Source organism: Pollachius pollachius, assembly GCF_949987615.1.
Source record: "Pollachius pollachius genome assembly, chromosome: 10".
Classification (NCBI taxonomy): domain Eukaryota; kingdom Metazoa; phylum Chordata; class Actinopteri; order Gadiformes; family Gadidae; genus Pollachius; species Pollachius pollachius.
This window is the reverse complement of record NC_136943.1, coordinates 19,775,831-19,795,830: the sequence shown is the minus strand read 5'-3', so window position 1 is coordinate 19,795,830 and position 20,000 is coordinate 19,775,831. Positions and strand designations below refer to the sequence as shown.

Below are 20,000 nucleotides of genomic sequence, written 5' to 3'. Positions count from 1 at the left end.
AGTATTGAGAGAGAGTAAACAGAGGAGAGCCACCGAGAGCTAATGAGAGACCGCATTCCTCAGCGGCAGGGCGGGTGTGCAGCGTTGGCAGGCTCACAAACCAAACCTTCCAAGGCCCTCTCGCTCTCTCTGTTGTTCTGCCGGAGGTGGCGTGCGAGACGCAGAATGCTTCTTAATTGCCCTAATCATTCTTGTGGAGCGACCGCATGTACGCTCGCCTTTGTACTGTTAATAAAACAAACCATGAATTAACAACAGAAGACGAGCAGATCTGAGGACAGGCAAAAGGCCGCATCCTCTCGGTTAGGAGGGCATTGTGTCGTTGTGGCGATGTCACGACGTTGAGACCTCGACAACGAGAATGGGACTCCCATATGGAAACACCATATGTCTTCATCAATAGAGCATCTCTATTTATAATGCATCCCCTCGTGCGCACGCATACACCCACACAGACACATCAAAAATGTTTCATGTTGAAGCAAATACCCTTGTGCCGTAGCGGAATGTGCAGAAATATTCACACATACATGTACCCACACACAGATTAATACACGCGCATACATATCCAATTACACACACGCAAACAGCAACAGTTTAGTCTGTGTAATGACCCATTTGGCGTTGAGCTGCATCTGTTAATCAAATGAATACTTGCAGCGGGGAGGGATGACAGTAATTCTCCTGCTAATGACAGTGCACATCCTCAGAACGGCAGAGGAAAGGCAGGCACCTCCTCGGTGATTAGGGACGTGCCAAGCTACGGCCGCCTGCCTTGTAATCGGCCTTGTGCTTCTTATCCACGTTCCAATTATCCACTTTTCCTTATCTCTCCCTATCCAGGTCCATCTCCTCTGCCCCGCTCCACAGTTGACCAGCGGTAATGGGCAAAATAGCCCCGAAACACGGAGGGAGCTTCCGCCAAACTAAGCGGACCAAAGTGTTGCCGTGACATCGCCTCAGCAGAAGAGACACAGGTCAAGCCGTGCCATCTCCTACTTTGCAGACTGGTCATTATTTCCCAGAGAGGAAAGCACATGTACTGTCCCAGCCACCTGCTGAGGATCATTATATTGCTGGGGTTTCAAGAGCTACTGTTTGGCGTCAAAGCTGCTGAAATGCTGCAGTGGGTGTTGTATTTTTCAGAATACATGCGTCACTGTCATCAGTTGAATCCAAACCGCTACAAAAAATTTGCAATACTAAAAGATGTATGCATTAAATAAAGGTAAGTAAACAGTTATTAGAGTGTGCCAAGAGGCAAAAGTATTACAATATTATTAGTTAAGACAAGGTGTGCTCTATTAATCCCAGACCGGGGACTGAGTTGGGGGTGTCACCGCAGACAGTAAAGGAGAGGAGTAGGATTTAAAGATATAATCCTATCCAATTAACAAAATCCACAGAGTAGTTAAAACGCAACAGGTGAAGTGGGACATTATACAGCGTTGAGTCAGACATGATTGAGTATATGAGGTTAAAGGAAGTCTAAAGAGTGGAAGGGGGGATTGGGGAGGATGCTAATCAGTGTGTGGGCTCGTTCTCCACTACGGCGCTGGCCGCACTGCACGACTTCCTCATTCTGAAACGATAAGGAAACGATTCAGTAGTGCATCCTTGACCACTGACTGATTCTCCATTCTTGTTTGCGCGCACAATCAGCAACTGTAGTCTTTGGGAAACACAAATCAAAAGGCGCAGGTCTGATGGAAGCAGCGCCTTCCCCCGTGACCATGTTTTGACCACATGACAAAGGTCAAACAAACAACTTGGGGTCAACCTCCATCTGTAAAGTCCACAGATGTCTTTGCTGACTTCAAATCATTCATAAATCGGCCTTGGAATTCGTGTGGTTTGGCCCCAACAAAAGACGGACAGGCAGACCGTGCAGCCATATTGCACACTAGAGGAAGGTATCACAATGGGCAGGTCAGAGGTCATGGTCAGTAGCCCTGGGAGGCACACACACATACACTCAGATGACCCATGGTCCAGCTATCTATAAGAGCTTACACAACGTAAAATAGTTTAGTTTAATATTTGTACAGTGAAGTGTGCATGATTGTGTGTGTGCGTGTGCATGAGCGCGCGTGTGTGTGTGTGTGTGTGTGTGTGTGTGTGTGTGTGTGTGTGTGTGTGTGTGTGTGTGTGTGTGTGTGTGTGTGTGTGCGTGTGTATGTGTGTGTGTGTGTGTGTGTGTGTGTGTGTGTGTGCGTGCATGCGTGCGTGCGTGCATGTGTGTGTGCGTTCGCGTGCTAGTGTATTGCAATATCGAACGTTTAAAAGCACTTTATTCAACATCATTGATCCCATTCTGGAAACATTTGTTTAAAAAATAAGACATTTTGAAAAAGCTCTGAATTAAATGACTGATTGTTCGTGTTCGTCCATGGAAAAAGTGATTTATACAGAGCAGTACGAAGAGGTTGGACACGCTGTGACTGAATTTATTTTAAAGATCGTATCCCTGTTGTGAGGTTGATAAAGTTGTGGAAACCGAGTCAGATATCCTCGATTAACCTTTTTTTGTAATGTATAAAAAAAATGCATGAATATTATCCTGCCACCTAGCTTACTGGTCCAATGGTTCCAAGAGAACCACTTGAAAACCCGGTAGTCATCTTAGGCCGTACCAACACAAGGAGAGTGGGGGGATTTGAACCATGTGTTGCCCTTTTTTGCAAAACAATAGAGTGTAGGTCACCGGCATGCAGTTCTTCATTTGGCTAGCTTGTATAAATAAATATGTTAGCTCATTTGTAAGATTTCCTCTGATTTATTCCGGTTTTGCTGGTACCACTAAGCTTTTTACTATGTTTCATAATTCTCTACGTTCAACATTGTTTTCAGGAATGAGGCCTTCATCTGAACCAGCTTTGATTCCTCTCATCTGGATGGGAGGTGAACATCAGTGCGCGCCGCTCCTTTTATACGTTCTGTTTGAACCTGTGAAGGGACACAAAGCTCAGCACCGTAATGGGACGTTCCATGAAAGGTCAACTTCAAACTAGGTCACCATGTTTGAACTTTTGAGCACAGAGTCAGAGACAGTATGCGTGCGTGCATTGGTGTGCGCCTGTGTGTGTGTGTGTGTGTGTGTGTGTGTGTGTGTGTGTGTGTGTGTGTGTGTGTGTGTGTGTGTGTGTGAGTGTATGCATCAGGGCAGTCGTTGAGTCAGAATCAGGGCCCTGTCCGTTCGACCCGATGATGCTGGTCTGATGTGGAGCCACGGCACGTGGAAGCTCTAACCTCGGTGAGCTGCAGCAGAACCCACAATAATGAGGAGGGGAAAATAACCGATGGAGCCAATCTGGTCCAGAGAGAGGAGGAGGAGGAGGGGGAGGAGGAGGAGGAGGGGAGGATGAGGAGGAGGAGGAGGAGAGGATGAGGAGGAGGAGGAGGAGAGGAGGAGGAGGAGGAGGAGGAGACAGGGAAGCAGGAGAAGACGGAGGAGGATGAGGAGGAGGATGTTGAGGATGCCTAAAGAGAGGAAGAGAAAGGTTCTTGGGCGGAATCTATTGTTGCCTTTTTCCATACCTCCCTGATGTTTAAGCGGGAACACGGTGTTTGAGGGTATTTCCGTAACACATCAATACACCTCAAAGCTGAGCTGCTGGTGACAGAAGTCATTGTTGCGTCATGTCTGGCATTGTCTACAATGGTGTGACTTTAAGCAATTGAGTCTACCACATCAAATCTTGCTGGGTTTAAATTCCAGCAATGTACACACTGTGTATCAAAGTCAGTTGAAGCTGTACTATTATGGTTTATGTTTGATCCACCCCATCAGAGCTCCACTGGTCAAACTGCTTTTTACCTGCTATCTGTGGCGGGACATGTCTAAACTGTGATTTTGATGTTATATCATACTGGGACATGTGAAACATGGGACATATCCAGTTAATGCATGTTAGTTAGGACGTTGTTAAGGGCAGAGTCATTTATAAACGATGGCTTTATAAAGAGGAGCTCAGTTGCCAGCTCTCAGGCAGGTACACACTGCTGGACAGACAGGACTCATACCGGGGGTCAAGGCTTTCATTCACTGTGAGGTCATTCCAACGTCTGGCTTAAAATACCTTCACCAAGGTCTAAATGTCTAACATGACAAAAAAAGCATTCATATACATAAGATGTCGGGAAAAGGTTTAATAAAAAGAGGAGCGTCTGTATTTAACCCTTTGACATAATTGAATAGGACCTTTGGGATTTCTTACAGTTTTCTCGATTGTATACACACAAAAAATGGAACTGTGCACACAATTCTGAAGACTTGAAGCTCATGTATCAACTACAACACTCCAGACTGCTAAACTCTAAGCACAATTCCACTGTTTTCACATTTTTGCTAAACTCTAAGCACAAATCTCATCATTTAGCACACTTGGTTCACCTGGATCACACTAGCCTTCAAAACGCAATAACTTATTACCAATAAGTCTAACTCACTTCTCACCTGTTCAAACTCAACTGGCAAAACATTTCAATCATGTGTCAGAGCATAAAAGTGTGTTGTAGATATGGTACTTTGGCTTGATTAGGATTGGAGGTGGGATACATACCGATTTACATGTATCTGTTTCACCTCATTTATATTCTTATTTTTATTTTTTGTTGGCCTACGAAAAGCTTTTTTCATGCAGTCAGTTCAGCTGAACATTTTACTGTATTACAGTAGAAATATATATATTTGCTTTGTTACCCTTTTGTACTTGCACTGATTTCATCATTAGATCCCCCAAAAGACATTCCAAACATTTTCTTACTGTAGTGCTTTTTATTTTACTTATCAGTGCAATTACTGTACTGTAATTTACCAAAATAGGTAACATTGGTGTATTGTCAGAAGAATGTTGCAGCATCAGCTATAGGTGTACAGTATGACTCTGGGAAGCTGGGATTGTGAGTTTAGCCCATTGGAGCTCATTGGATAGACGAATATGCATTCTATCCTATTCTGATACGATTGTGTCAATGCAATATTTATATGATATATTCACAGTATTGTATTACAATATGGCAACAGTCTTTATACTATATGAACCACCTAATTACAACTTTAAAAAAGAAAGCTATTTCTAAACAATTTTATACATTGGAATATGTAACATGGCCTCATAAAACCAAAACATATGTAAATAGTATTTTGATGTAAGTGTTTTGAATTGATCACACCAGTGTTTAATTGATGCTCTCTGAGATATTCATTTGATAACTGTGTTTAATCTTTGGTGGGAAAAATCTGTTTTGAGAAGAATTTGTGTCGTTTTGACAAAATGATTATCTCTTCTCAGGTTTGTGTTTAGAGTTTTGAGAAATTGAGCTATAGTTTCAGAAAACGTGTTTAACGATTGAGAAAAACTGTAATAGTAAGAGGAGCGTCTGTATTTAACCCTTTGACATAACTGAATAGTACCTTTGGGATTTCTTAATATCCTTGTATACCGTTACACCGCCAAGGCCCAGGAGACATGGTGAACACGATCACACAACTGTTGGTCAGGTATAAGGGAGAGAGAGCGAGAGAGAGAGAGAGAGAGAGAGAGAGAGAGAGAGAGAGAGAGAGAGAGAGAGAGAGGTAAGGAGGAGGGAGGAACAGGGTCAGAGGAGAGAGTGCTGATGGTGGGATTAGGAGAGAGCAGGTCGAGGCCAATGATGTGAAAGAAAGGAACAACACAGGGTTAAAGGGAAAAGAGTGTAAATCGAGATGATTTATCACCTGCACATGTGGCCGGTGACCCCTATTCTTCTCCTGGCGGTGCCCCCCCCCCACCCCCCCCCCCCCCCCCCCCCCCCTCACCGACCGCAGAGGGAGGGAGGGGAAGCTGCAGCGCCCCCGGAGGACTGAGGAGGAACTTTTCTTTTGCTTGAATAAATCTTTCTTTGTCTAAATATCCAAAAACGACTGGACACGTTATGCAAAGTGTTTGTGTTGCTGTTGAGTTGTATACTTCGAGTTTCCAAATTGTATCCAACAACATTAAAGCCCAGAGAAACCAGTTGTTTGAAACCAGTAGCCACTGTTGGGTGGCTGGTGTCATGCGCCCTTCACTATGGAACGCCATTTGATTCAATATTAAATGAATAAAAGAAATATGGCTGTGTAATGAATAAATGAAGCAATAAATATATAAATACATTTAAATTAATAACTAATGAAAATGTTAAAATAAATTAAATATGTTATCATTTTAAAAAGGACGGTTTTCAGAAGGACTAATAGGTTTAATAAAAGGTTACTTTAATTTCATCACGCCACATTTACTTATATCAGGGAACTTTAATTTCAAGAGGCCACATTAAATGCTTAATGCCACTTTTATTTATTAAATAACACATTTATTTCATAATGCCACATTTCCATCTGGTATATTCAAATGAGGGGGGCGTGGTCATCTCCGACCAAAGCAACAGCACTGAGTCATTGAGTTCACAGCAGCACTGAATATACAGCAGCTCTGAATATAGAGAAGCCGCAAACTACAGCAAGAAGGACATTATTGCACACAGGGCCTGTGAAAATAAGGTGGGACAAGCTGTTATTCTGACAATATGGAAGGCATTGATGGGCTCAGAGATACCACACTATTCTCAGCAGATTAGATTGATCAAACTTGTATCAGCGGATCCATTTTTATTTTTTTCCTGTGTTTTAGTGACATCACAAGTAAGAGTGTCCGCCTAGATGTATGATGGATAGATAGGGTACATGTGCTACAGTCCACTGAGTATGCTGGTAGACTGATCTACCCATCTTAGATCTAGACCCCCATTTGTAGACCCCCACTTGACCCCCATTTTTCCTGTGTCACTAAAACACAGGAAAAATGTAGCATTTTGAAATAAAAGTCTCCTGAAATACATAAAAGTAAGCTTTTTGAATTATTAATGTATTTATTTATTGCAATATATTGGCTAATTCATACATTTATATTTGTTTATATATGTATTGCCTTATCTATTTCATAGCATATGTATCTATTCATCTATTTAGAGATAGATCTAGAGATCTAGACTACACGACTACAACGTGCTTCTCCAACAAGTGGCTCCTATCAGCCAACAAGCTAATGCAGTGCTTCCCCACTGTTTTCCACGTTAATTGGGCGGGTCATTTTTTATTCGTTTTTTATTGCTTTTTCCGTCCAGGAAATGACTCCTTCCGCGTCGATCTCCATGCAGTGACTATTATCTTAAAAGGGTAAAGTCATATTTCATGTTGAGGTGCGTGCAGCCCATTGATTCACCCTTGCTCCCTCACCACCCGCCTGACAATAGAGCGCGTGTGCATAGCCTCTCCTCTCTGTGAACCCTCTGAATAGAAACATGATCGTGAGCGCGAGGAAGGATTGCGGCTGGCTAATCCCCGCAGAGAAGACGGCTTGCCGAATTCATTAAGAGAATGATCCAGAGTTCACCAATACATCTGAGGTATGACAGAATTACCAAAAAACGAGAAAAGAATACACTCTACATCTCAACAAGTACCCGCGTCCTCTTATCTTAGGCTCTCTTTTTGGTATAAATCTGCAAAAGTTTAGACCAATGTACACGAAAGTCAGTTTAATCTGTAGTCTCTGTTAAATCTGTTTAACCTGTATCATATCCAGTCTATCTTACATCTGTTTAACCTGTATTATATAGTGTATGTTAAGTAATTTTAACCTGTATCATATACAGTCTATGTTACGCCAGTTTAACCTATCATATATAGTCTATGTTAAGTCAGTTTAACCTGTATTATATACAGTCTATGTTATGGTGGTTTAACCTGTACTATAAACAGTCTATGTTAAGTCAGTTTAACCTGTATTATATACAGTCTATGTTAGGTCAGTTTAACCTGTATATATACAGTCTATGTTAGGTCAGTTTAACCTGTATATATACAGTCTATGTTAGGTCAGTTTAACCTGTGTATATACAGTCTATGTTAGGTCAGTTTAACCTGTACTATAAACAGTCTATGTTAGGTCAGTTTAACCTGTATATATAGAGTCTATGTTAGGTCAGTTTAACCTGTATACAGTCTATGTTATTGTAAGTCGCTTTGGATAAAAGCGTCTGCTAAATGCCCTAAATGTAAATGTAAATGTAAAATGTTAGGTCAGTTTAACCTGTATATAAACAGTCTATGTGTGTTACACCCACACTAGAGCTCCATTCACCATGCAGTTATTAACCTGCTTCTTTCTGGGATAGTGGGATACACTTTAAATGAGCGATACTCATCCATTGGGAACTTTTTGAAACGTGAGACTTCTCTGGTTTGATTGCATTTCAGCTAGTCCATTGTTTAGTGAAGTGCACTCTGTAATTCGGCCATTGTGTAGAAATATTGACCAAGCGATGGCTCTGGGGAGTGCTGCTTCTGGAACGGTGAATCACAGCTTCTGTTCCCGCCTCACATTTCTGTTATTCAGAGCTTTAATATCTGTTAAATATTTCCAAATAAATTTAAAAAAAATACATTATCAACCCCCCTACCCCCAGCCACTCTCGCCACAAATAGAATCAAATTAGTTGCGTACACTTTAATGCTAATGGTAATGTTATAATCTTGAAACAAAGTTCCACATGCTCCTAACGTTTTTTAGTACGATTGTTTTGACCGCGGAAAACAGCCCTGGGCTACCCCACATTTGAAGGCCTTATCTACTTCTCTTATCTACTTAACTAATAATAAGTTAGCATGTTAACTTTAATTTATTTTATTTTTTTAGTAAGATTGTTTAGACCACGGAAAACAGCCCTGGGCTAACCAATAATTGAAGGCCGTATCTACTTCTCTTATCTACTTATCTAATAATAAGCTAGCATGTAAACGGCAATTTTATTAGAATTAAATTACTAACTTAAAAAGACTACAACTCCCATGATCACATATTACTTCACAACGTCATCAAACTAAGTATTTCTTTACTGTTTTGCATGAGCGCCCCCGAGCAGGAGAAATTACATTTTATACATAAGAGTTTAAGAGTTTACTAGACTGTAGTTGAAGTTGATGAAACTTCATGCATAAAATAATCTTCTGATTATTTCAGGAGCCCCTTGAAGAGGGTTGCAGAGGCACAAGAGAAGAACATTTCAGCCTTTGAATTCTCCTTCTCTGGAACCTCCAACTCCCTCGATGGCGATGGCTGGAACGGGTCCTTAATGGAATAGCGATCGACAGAATCAGACACAGGGGTTACAGTAACAGGTGCTAGACCGGACTGCACTGTTCCTGTGGTTCATTTAGCGACTATCTAGCTGATTATCTTTCCATTTTTTTTTCTTTCCATCTGCCTTCCATGTCCTTCGCCTTTCTTCTCTTTTGCACCTTGTGTTCTGACACCAGTCATTGTAAATTAGTGGTGCCTAGTGGCCACTTTAGGTACTGCATGAAAACAAGTTCCCACATGGTTTTCGGCCGCCATTTTCTTTTTTAGTTACTGCAGTTGTAAAGCAATCCACACAAGCTGAATGCAGCTCCACACGTAATTCCTCACATTTATCCTTGATGTAGATCTGTCTGTAAGTATTGTTTATTTCCATATGACTAAGTTTAAGGGTACTTTGTTGAGTAATGTGAGGGAATATTTTGTTGCCTGTATTAATATTAAGAAGGTTAAATAGCTGTTGAGCTACTGTATGTCATTAAGCTAACGTAAACACATCTTGCAGACATTTTGGTGCAATTTATTTTTTATATCTTTCATATAGCCTACGTCATGTAAACACATGTAAGGAGTATTTTGTTGTTTGCACTTATTGCATTTATTTTAATCTGTGGTGGTGGTCCCAAGCAGAGATCCTGCTCTAACATCTATTTGGTGAATGTTTACCAGGCTGACAATCCCAACATATCCTACAGAGTGTACGCGGTGCTTGACGACCAGAGCAACCGGTCCCTGGCAAAATCACAGTTGTTTGACCTGTTTAACATAAACGGCAGTACAGCTCCATATACATTACGGACATGCACAGGCATTGTCGAGCCAGCAGGGAGAAGAGCAAGCCAGATCGTCGTAGAGTCACTAGATGGGAAGACTAGAGTAGCACTCCCCACCTTATTGGAATGCAACAACTTACCTGATGACCGATCAGAGATTCCTACTCCTGATATTACACAGTATTATCCACACCTCAGTGCAGTGGCTAACCAAATACCTACTCTTGACACCGGTTCTCCTATTCTCCTCCTGCTAGGCAGAGACGTTCCGAGCCTTCATAAAGTACGCGAACAACACAATGGGCCTCACAACTCACCATACGCCCAGCGCCTCGACCTATGCTGCTCGTGGGCTAGGCTCAGAAAATGTCAACGTCTACAAGACCCATGTCCTTCAAAATGGGCGCACCTCTTTGCTTAAGACATGCACTAATAGCATCCTGGTGAAGGAGAAACTGAATGCTGCAACCAAGCATTTTTTCTCAGCCCCACCTCACAACTTGAACGTCTCTGCTACCACCAGTGTAGATGCTCTAGGGGAGACTGTGTTTCAAAGAACACCTGATGATGACAAACCAGCTCTGTCTGTTGATGATAACATGTTTCTAAACATCATGGAAAACGACGTGTACATGGATGATGATAACCACTGGGTAGCGCCACTGCCCTTTCGATCACCTCGTAAACTGCTTCCGAACAACAGGCAGCATGCTGTGCAACGTCTCTCTTCTCTAGAGCGCTCATTTAGCAGAAAACCAGAGATGAAGAAACACTTCTTTTAACCACCAAGCAGAGCCAGCCTCACAACTGCACCAAGGGCAAGAGTGTTGGTATGTGCCTCTGTTTGGCGTTTACCACCCCCAAAATCCAGGAAAAATAAGAGTGGTTTTTGATTCCAGCGCACAATATGATGGAACATCATTGAATGATGTACTCCTCAGTGGTCCTTACCTCAACAACACTCTATTGGGAGTCCTACTAAGGTTCAGGAGGGAGCAAATTGCGATCACAGCTGATATAGAACAGATGCTTTGCTTTCAAGGTCAGAGAAGACCATCGCAACTTTCTCCAGTTCCTGTGGCACCGAGATAACAATCCAGATAGGGAGATCATTGACTACTGGATGACTGTGCACGTGTTCGGAAACAGTCCAGCGGCAGCAGTATCCACATATGGACTAAGAAGAGCTGCTCAGTTAGACAAAACTGAATACGGCACCGATACAAGAGAGTTTCTCCTCAGAAATTTGTATGTTGATGATGGACTCGCAGCACTGTCAACAGAGACCAAAGCCATCGACCTTCTCCAGTGCACCAAAGACTTACTTGCTCAGTCAAACTTGAGGCTCCACAAAATAGCCTCAAACAGTGCACAGGTCATGGAGGCTTTCCCTTTGAAAGAAGGAGCAAGTGATTTTAAAGATCTGGATTTGGGAGCAGATCCTTTGCCCCTCCAAAGAAGTTTGGGTATAAGCTGGGAACTAAACAGTGACAGTTTCACCTTTAGAGTTTCACAAGATGTTAAGCCATTTACTCGGCGTGGTGTGTTGTCCACTGTCAACAATCTATTTGATTTCTTGGATTTGCTTCCCCGGTCACTGTGCATGGCAAGGCCCTATTAAGAGATCTTTCCTCTGAGCAGCATCAGAAAAACCACCTGAAAGAGAAGCACAGTGGAAGGCATGGACTGTCTCTTTGACTGAACCAGAAAAGATTCACATATCAAGACCGTACATCCCTCTCACTATGTCAGGTTGTAAACCGATCAAACTTTGCATTTTCTCAGACGCATCTAATATGGCAATAGCTGCTGTAGCTTACCTGCGTGTCCTGGACTCCGATGGGAAATGGCATGTTGGTTTCATCATGAGCAAAGCAAAGCTGGCTCCTTACCCAGTGCACACCATACAACGGCTGGAGCTGTGCACAGCGGTCCTAGGAGTTGAGCTGGCAGGGCTGAGCCAATCTGAAATAGACCTGGAGTTGGATGCAGTCAGGTTCTATACCGACAGTTCAAAGAGATTCTACGTGGCTCGTATAAGAAGCTCCAGCAAACCGGAACAGTGGAACTATGTGAATACTGAAGAGAACCCTGCGGACCACGGAACCAGACTTATTCCAGCGGCTCACTTGGCTCAGTCCAGTTGGTTCCATGGCCCATCGTTACTCACCCAGACAAACAAAAATGAAGATGAGACTCAAAGGTTTGAGCTTGTCCAACCAGACACAGACAAAGAGATTCGACCTCAGGTTACATCTTTTGCCACCAAGATCACAGAGCAGCCTCTTGGATCCCAAATGTTCGAACATTTATCTTCTTGGAATGCTCTAGTTAGAGGAATGGCAACTCTCATTCATGTAGCAAAATCTTTCTCCAGTGAGAATCAGCATAAAGAATGCAAGGGATGGCATCAATGCAAACTATGGCATTTTTAGTACTGCATGAAAACAAGTTCCCACATGGTTTTCGGCCGCCATTCTGTTTTTTAGTTACTGCAGTTGTAATTAGCAGAATCCACACAAGCTGAATGCAGCTCCATACGTAATTCCTCACGTTTATCCTTCATGTAGATCTGTCTATAAATATTGTTTATTTCCATATGACTAAGTTTTAGGCTACTTTGTTGAGTAATGTGAGGGAATATTTTGTTGCCTTTATTAAGATAGGTTAAATAGCTGTTGAGCTACTGTATGTCATTAAGCTAACGTAAACACATCTTGCAGACATTTTTGCCTACGTCATGTAAACACATGTAAGGAGTATTTTGTTGGTTGCACTTATTGCATTTATTTTAAGTTGTGTAACTTGAGCTGTGTAACTTATGTTTATTCTTTTCTGTGTGTTGTAGTTTCACAATACTAAATTCAGTAAAATACGCTTCAGCATAAGCAACACCTACTGGATTTCTTTTTGTTAACTATCTGTATATTGGATGCAAAGGGACGCGTCTGAGAGGACAGAATACCTTGCAATATATCAGCTTTTCTGAAATTAGTTTCATTCTTTTTTTCTCACAGACCAGCGGCCATTTCTCGTTTTTATATTCTTCTGCCGTTGCAGAAGTCTGCCATTGGCGTTATCATGAAGGCGGTGTGAAATATGAATAGCTTACCTTTGACTACCAATTACTTATTGACACCTTTTGTTCTAACGGGATGAATTGGGATATTGAGAACTTTCATACGATATCGACACATATGCTATGCTAGCCTAACAAACACTTGCAGCAGGCCAGTACTGCATGGAAATCTGTTTCTGTGACTGAGTTTAAAGCAAAAGTATAGGATACTTAAAATTGTAATAAAAACACATTCAAACCCTTTTGCTTTTTCGCATTTAGTGCTCGTAAGGGGTACATTTTTAGAACACTGGATTCCATTCATCGGGTGAAGAGATGACCCCGGAGGGCAGACCGAGCGTTCAAATAATTGTCTGGCCATTTGATTCTCCTTCTCTGTTGGATACAGAAGATTACCTCATTCTTTTGTCATGCCCATGAACCAATTGCTTTAATATCATGTACCTCCTTCTGCTCGTGGGCTAGCATGACAGGCTTGTGCTGTTGGGGAGGCTGCCCCTGTTCATCAAAGAACAGTGTGCCACGGTAGCGTTTGACATGATAATCCCTGAGGTCAAAGGTTACTGTATAATTTATTTAACTCAGACCAGATGAGTCAACCTGAATGAGCGAGGGAACGAAGTGGACTCGTGGGTTTGTCGCTGACATTGTGTCCCATCCTCGTCGTCGGATCATACTTTTACCCTACCTTCTCCTTATGAAGATGTACATGTGGTTTTTAAAGAACTGAAACCTGAAATTGCTGATTATTTGATACAGTATTCAGCAATATGCTGTACTTTCAAGTTAAACTGACACCCAGCACAAAATGTGATTACATAGTGTAGAGGTTGATGCCCACTCCCAGGTACGGGTTGGAGAGACGAGCCATCCGCCCCTCGACAGATCACCTCCCTTATCTGAATAACAAGGCTGGAGAACAATGCTCCAACTCCACTATAGAGTTATGTCTCACAATAATTTGTGACACAAACGCACACAAAGACTGTTGTGAAATTCAAGAAGAGGTTCGAACTGCTCAGGTTGAATTGACTACTAAACCCTAACCTCTCAACCTTGTATTGAACGGAGATTAAGTTAAACTTCAACTCTCAATCAGGGTACATCTCATATAATTAGTTTGGGAGGATTCTGATATTTCATTGACATAGGCTGCCAACAACAATATTACGTGCTGATATTTAATATTGTTTATTGCAAAACAAAATATGCAGATACAAATGTATAACCTACTGCCATTTAAACTAAATTACTTAAATTATATTTCTTCATTCTTGTTTTTCTAAACAAAGACTAAATTAAAAACAAATGAGTAAGCAGCAAGTATCCAACAGTAAGTACCTTACTTCTTACTGACGCAAAGTGTAGGACTTTTATTTTGACAGCGGTTCATCTATTTTGCGCCAGGAGGGGACTTCAGAGTTCAGGTTGGGTTCAAGTTGAGGTCAATGCCATGCTCATGATTGTTAAATGTTGTCAGAAACATCAAACCTCAGCGTGTTCCTAAAGCATCACAGTGTGAGCTGGCGAGAACAGCTGCGTTTGTAAAAGAAATTCCTAATGACAGAGAGCTAAACTCATAATCCCTCACCAGAAACATAACAATGAACTCAGTGCCTCATCATAGCTAGATGTTTCGCCATTTTTCTTTTCCCCACCACGGAAGGACATTAAGAATAGGTTGTGGATGATATTGTGTAATGAATAGCGCTGCGTTGCCTATCATGTTCCGAACGTTTTCTGAAAAGAGCTCCATTGTGTACATTCACTCAGGATGAAGTTGTGATGTGCTGCTTTGGATGTATTCTGAATACAGTAGGCGGTCGTCTAATGAATCCTTCATTCACCGATACCCCTCCAGCGTGAACGTCAAGCCACCTCATGTTGAAAGTGAAGCAACCATAGTAAAATATAAAATAAACGAATGGATGTTTTCATTGCCCATGGTCATATTGGCAGATACATTGATCTGACTAAAACCAGAAAACAAAGTAGCTGAAACAACTAATAGCTGCTCTAACCGATAGGGAGGAAACTGCTGGAAAACACATTCCAGCAGTGGTGGTTGAACAACGCTTCAGTTTAAATCCACAGAGGGGAGGACGCTCACAGGCCCACACACTATCCTTAGTGAAACGCCAATATCAGACCCATATATCGGGTTTCCAATAAATCGGACAAACCCTACTCACAGTGATAGAATTCCCGATTGTGACACACAGTGCTTTTTAATTCCTCCAATATTCCCCCAGCAAGACTTCTGTTGAAACGACAAGGTCACTGGGATACAAGGATAAATAATACACTGGTATTATGTCCACCCTTCATTCACATTCACACACACACAAACACACACACACACACACACACACACACACACACACACACACATTCACACACGCTAACATAATCCAGTGGCATTTTCATTAACCAGGAGCCACATAATCAGAAGAGCATACGTGCAGATATATTATAGCATAAAGATTAACACATGAGCATAAAATACAAGACAAATACTCCTCCTTGTTTATCACACACATAAAAACAACCCTGCATGCCTCCATATTTGGTATGAGCAGTAAAAACACACACACACACACACAAACACACTCTCATACACACACACACACACACACACACACACACACACATGTGCGAGCAGGCTGGTACGCACACACTTGCAGAATGGGAGAACCCATTTAAATGCTAAGTAACTGCTCTCTCCCTTTTGGGCCAATGTGATTATACAGGCGATCTCATAAGCAATGCTCCACAACTGGATTTGCACATGTAGAACTTAATTACCACCGGCCGGGCCTGTGTGGCGCAGTCACTGGTGGAGCTTCTAGTGGAGGAGGCAGGACTGAACCCTTCTGCCCCTGTGTGGGGGGATGTGAGTGTGTGTGTGTGTGTGTGTGTGTGTGTGTGTGTGTGTGTGTGTGTGTGTGTGTGTGTGTGTGTGTGTGTGTGTGTGTGTGTGTGTGCGTGTGTGTGTGTGTGTTTGTGTGTCAGAGTGTGTGTGTTTGTGTATGTGTGTTACAGTGTGTCTGTGCGTCTGTATGTGTGTGTTTATGCATGTATTTGTGTTAGAGTGTGTGTGTTTGTCAGTGTGTGTAATGTGTGTGTGTGTGTATATGTGAGAGTGTGTGTCTGTGTGTCTGTTAGAGTGTGTCAGACTGTGTGTCTGTGTGTACGTGTGTGTATGCATGTGTAGGTGTCTGTGTGTGTTTGTATGGGTGTTTGTCAGTGTGTGTGCGTGTGTGTGTGTGTGTGTGTGTGTGTGTGTGTGTGTCCTGTGTAGAAAGTCAGCAATTTTAGCTGAGATTAATGTTGACATAAACAGGCTGCAGCTCACTTGTGCAAGAAGCTTTCCATTTATTTGACTCCTTACTCTGTCCTTTGTCTAGCTCTCATTCTCCCTCTCCCAAACACAACACACACACAGGCACACATGCACGTAAACACACATTCACATTCACACACTATTTATCCCCAATAGTCAATAATGCAGAAGATAATTAAGTAAAAAGTAGGCAAACAAATTCTGTGGACAAATTACATTTCGAGCAAACTTTAGTTATGGTGCGTCTTTCTGGCAGTGTCGCAGCCTGAAACAGAGAATTTATCATTTGTTTCTGGATAGCTTTCTCAATCAATCATTATTTTTCATTTCTGTATGAATGTTCCGTTTGTACTATTTTCATACTATTATGATTTAATTGCTTTGCATTAAATGTAATCATTTTAAAACTCCTGATAGTTGAGTTTAAAATAAGATTGTTGATCCCCCTGAGACTTGACTTGTTCGCACTGGATGAGCAATTTGCGTTGTCTTCATTTGTCACCTGGGTGTCTTCTGAGGTGGACTAGATTCCATTAAAGATGTTTAATGTTGTTCTAACGAATCAAAAGCTGTGCCTGCTGCTTGGGTTGTGTGGCCATGCGTGCAGTCTCTCTGAATCTCCTCATTAACAGAGTAACATTAGTCAAATGCTGGCCCCAAAATCCGAACAATTCCAGAATCCAAGAGCCTGTGTGTGCACAGAAATACACCCAGTCTATTTGTGTACACCTCCTATTCTCCTCAGAAATGTTGTGAATGTATCATTCTTCCGTATAATATCCAGCCCCCTCTCTCCACAGCACCAGTGAGGACTGTCAGAAATGGCCTGAGTGCCTCTCCAAAGTTTATTTTAGCATTCCTTCCCCCTCACCCCCGAGAATACCACGCACATCACACTGCATATCGCCGGGCAGATCAGCACAACAAAAATCAAACCCAAGACCGTTGAGCCTCGTCTGACAGGCCGCCAATTACAGAGCGGCCGTCCCTGCAGGCGGGATGATCAAGCAAAGAGTCGAGGAGGCAAGGCTAGGCTAGTCTAATGAGTGCAGGGGGAGTTTTTTGCCTTTTAATACGGGTTACAGATTGCCCTGGTAAAGTGTGTATCGCAGATTAAAAGGAGATCACAGTGAAAGCTAATTGTCGGAACAGCAACAGGGCGGTCCGGCATTGATCTGAGGCGTGGGCGGTGCTGTGGAGGCCTGCTGAGAACGTGTATATCTAACTTTAGCATCGGTAGCCTATGTTTACAAGATGTAGGTTGCTGATGACCATCATTGACTCCCAGTAATTGGTTGCACGATTGATCCTCTGTCTGTCAAACGGCGAATAAATGTCTAAAACAAGTACACTCTCTTTCAACAGGGTTCACCATGCTTCCTATCTATCTCTCTCTTCCTCTAGCACTCTCTCACTCTATCTTTCTATCTATCTATCTATCTATCTATACATCTTCTAGTCTCTCTCTCTCTCTCTCTCTTTCTCTACTTCAGTCTCTCTCTCTCTCTCTCTCTCTCTCTCTCTCTCTCTCTCTCTCTCTCTCGCACGGTCTCTTTCTCTTTCGCTCCCCTTCTCTCTCCCTCTCTCTGGGCCTCTCTGCTGAACTCTCTCAACTCTCTATTAAGAAAGCCATAACTGCTATGAAGAACACTGACAAAGATAAATGGTGGGGGGTGACAGAAAAGTATAGAAATAAAAGTGAGAGCAAAAGAGGAAGAGGATGGGAACTCAGGGAACAAAGAAGAGTGAGTCAGAGACGGGGGAGAGAGAGAGAGAGAGAGAGAGAGAGAGACTGAAGTAGAGAAAGAGAGAGAGAGAATGAAGTAGATAAAGACTTCCTGAAAGAGGGGGAGAGGTGTTGAGATAGAGAGAGACTGAAGTAGATAAAGAGTTTCTGAGAGAGAGAGAGAGAGAGAGAGAGAGAGAGAGAGAGAGAGAGACAGAGAGAGAGACAGAGAGAGAGAGAGAGAGAGCAACAACAAGAAAAAATCCAAAGTGTCGGGTCACGGGGGGATAGCGGCGGAGAAGCCTCCATTGTACCGGACATACACACGGCTCCTGGTTTCTATTAAACTGTGGGGACGGAGGAAGAGTTTCCAGAGGACACATAGGTTAACCATCTTTTGATAGCGCAGACACGGACACACACGCGCACGGACACGCACACGCCCACGCACAGCACATCCGCCGAGGACGAGAGTGGGGCTGAGCAGAAACAACTCTGTGACGTAGGGCCGCTGAGAGCCAGGAACACAATGTATGGTCGTATCAAGGAGGACTGAAACACCAAGAACCTTTTAAACGTCACAATGGACACCGGAAAGTTAACTGGGAGAACTTCACAAAACAAACCACAAACTATCCTCCATACCAATTGTGCAAAAACAAGAAAAAGTGATGAGAAAGTGCAATGTTCTACTTCTGTAGACACTATAAGTGCAATCTGCTTTGCCCGTATGCACATGATTCCATAGCGAGTGGTGGCAAAATAATACTAATGCATAATTCCCCGACACTGAAAGTATCCGAATAAATATGTGCAGCGCGTTTTACAAGGCTGTTTCTGCACACTATCCTACCTTTTTCTATACTTAAAAACAAATGAAAACCATTTGCACTGAGGGGTGAAATAGACATGTAGTCCAAAGGAAAGCACTTAAAGCCATTCAAGCATACGTAATTGAATTGATTCGGGAGGTTAATAGCTGGCGTGACATTAGAGTTAGCTGTATGCTATTCACCGCAATGGAGAGCGACACTTGCCGAGGTTTAGCAAACCTTAACATGGTGCTGCCCTTCCAGAACAGCAACAACATATCACCGCCGGGTGCTTTGGATGCCAGCACCTTAACATTTAGCGCACGCACGAAGAAAACAACCACAGCTGCAATTACGTGGCAGCGAACGCTGCCAATGTCTATATCTAAACCCTGCAGTTAAACTGCCGCTCTGCATCGTCCTTAACTAGTGGAGAGCAAAGTGCACACCGGTATAAGGGATCCTTTAATGTCTCCGTGACCGTCTCAGTGAGATTGTGTTGTTCTAATGGGTTTCTGCCCCCCTTTTACATCACACACCAGGTCTGTGATGCCACGCTCCAGCTTATCTCCTACCTGTTGTGTTTGAACAAACACTTTCAGCCTCGCTTATTCAAAACATCATTAGAATTTTAAAAAGTGATACATGGCGTGTTGTTGTTCGACATGATGGCAATCTAGAAGAGAGACGAGATCCGTTAGAATGGAGAAAGAGAGAGCGAGAGAGTGAGAGAGAGTGAGAGAATGAGATAGAGAGCGGGAGGAAGAGAGAGAGAGAGAGAGAGAGAGAGAGAGAGCGAGAGAGAGAGAGAGAGAGATTAGATGAGAGGGAGACCCACATCTAATCCAGATGCGCACTGGGCAGCCCAGTGCCATATCCCAGGCCCGGGCTTGAGTCTGGGCCCATGCTGCCTGCGCCAGTGCTGTGGCTGCTGTGTGTACACTATGGGTCTATTTGATCTGAATCCACAGGGACGGCCCTGTCACGCCACGTTATGTCAGGCAGACATGGCCCTCGCGCCCCCGCGCCAGAGCTGCTGAAGGGGTGAGGCGGAGAGTCAGAGGAGGAGAGGAGGAGGGGGGGTGAAGAGCCGAGGGAGAGAA

The 20,000-nt window shown here is 42.9% G+C and overlaps 1 protein-coding gene across 1 annotated transcript in view; it reads right to left on the bottom strand.

The window, feature by feature from the left end:
- The window catches only part of il1rapl2 (interleukin 1 receptor accessory protein-like 2), a gene marked incomplete at both ends in the record, with an annotated part of 281,883 nt that overhangs the window by 258,700 nt on the left and 3,183 nt on the right, over positions 1–20,000 (bottom strand). The gene's annotated exons all lie outside the window — the stretch shown is intronic.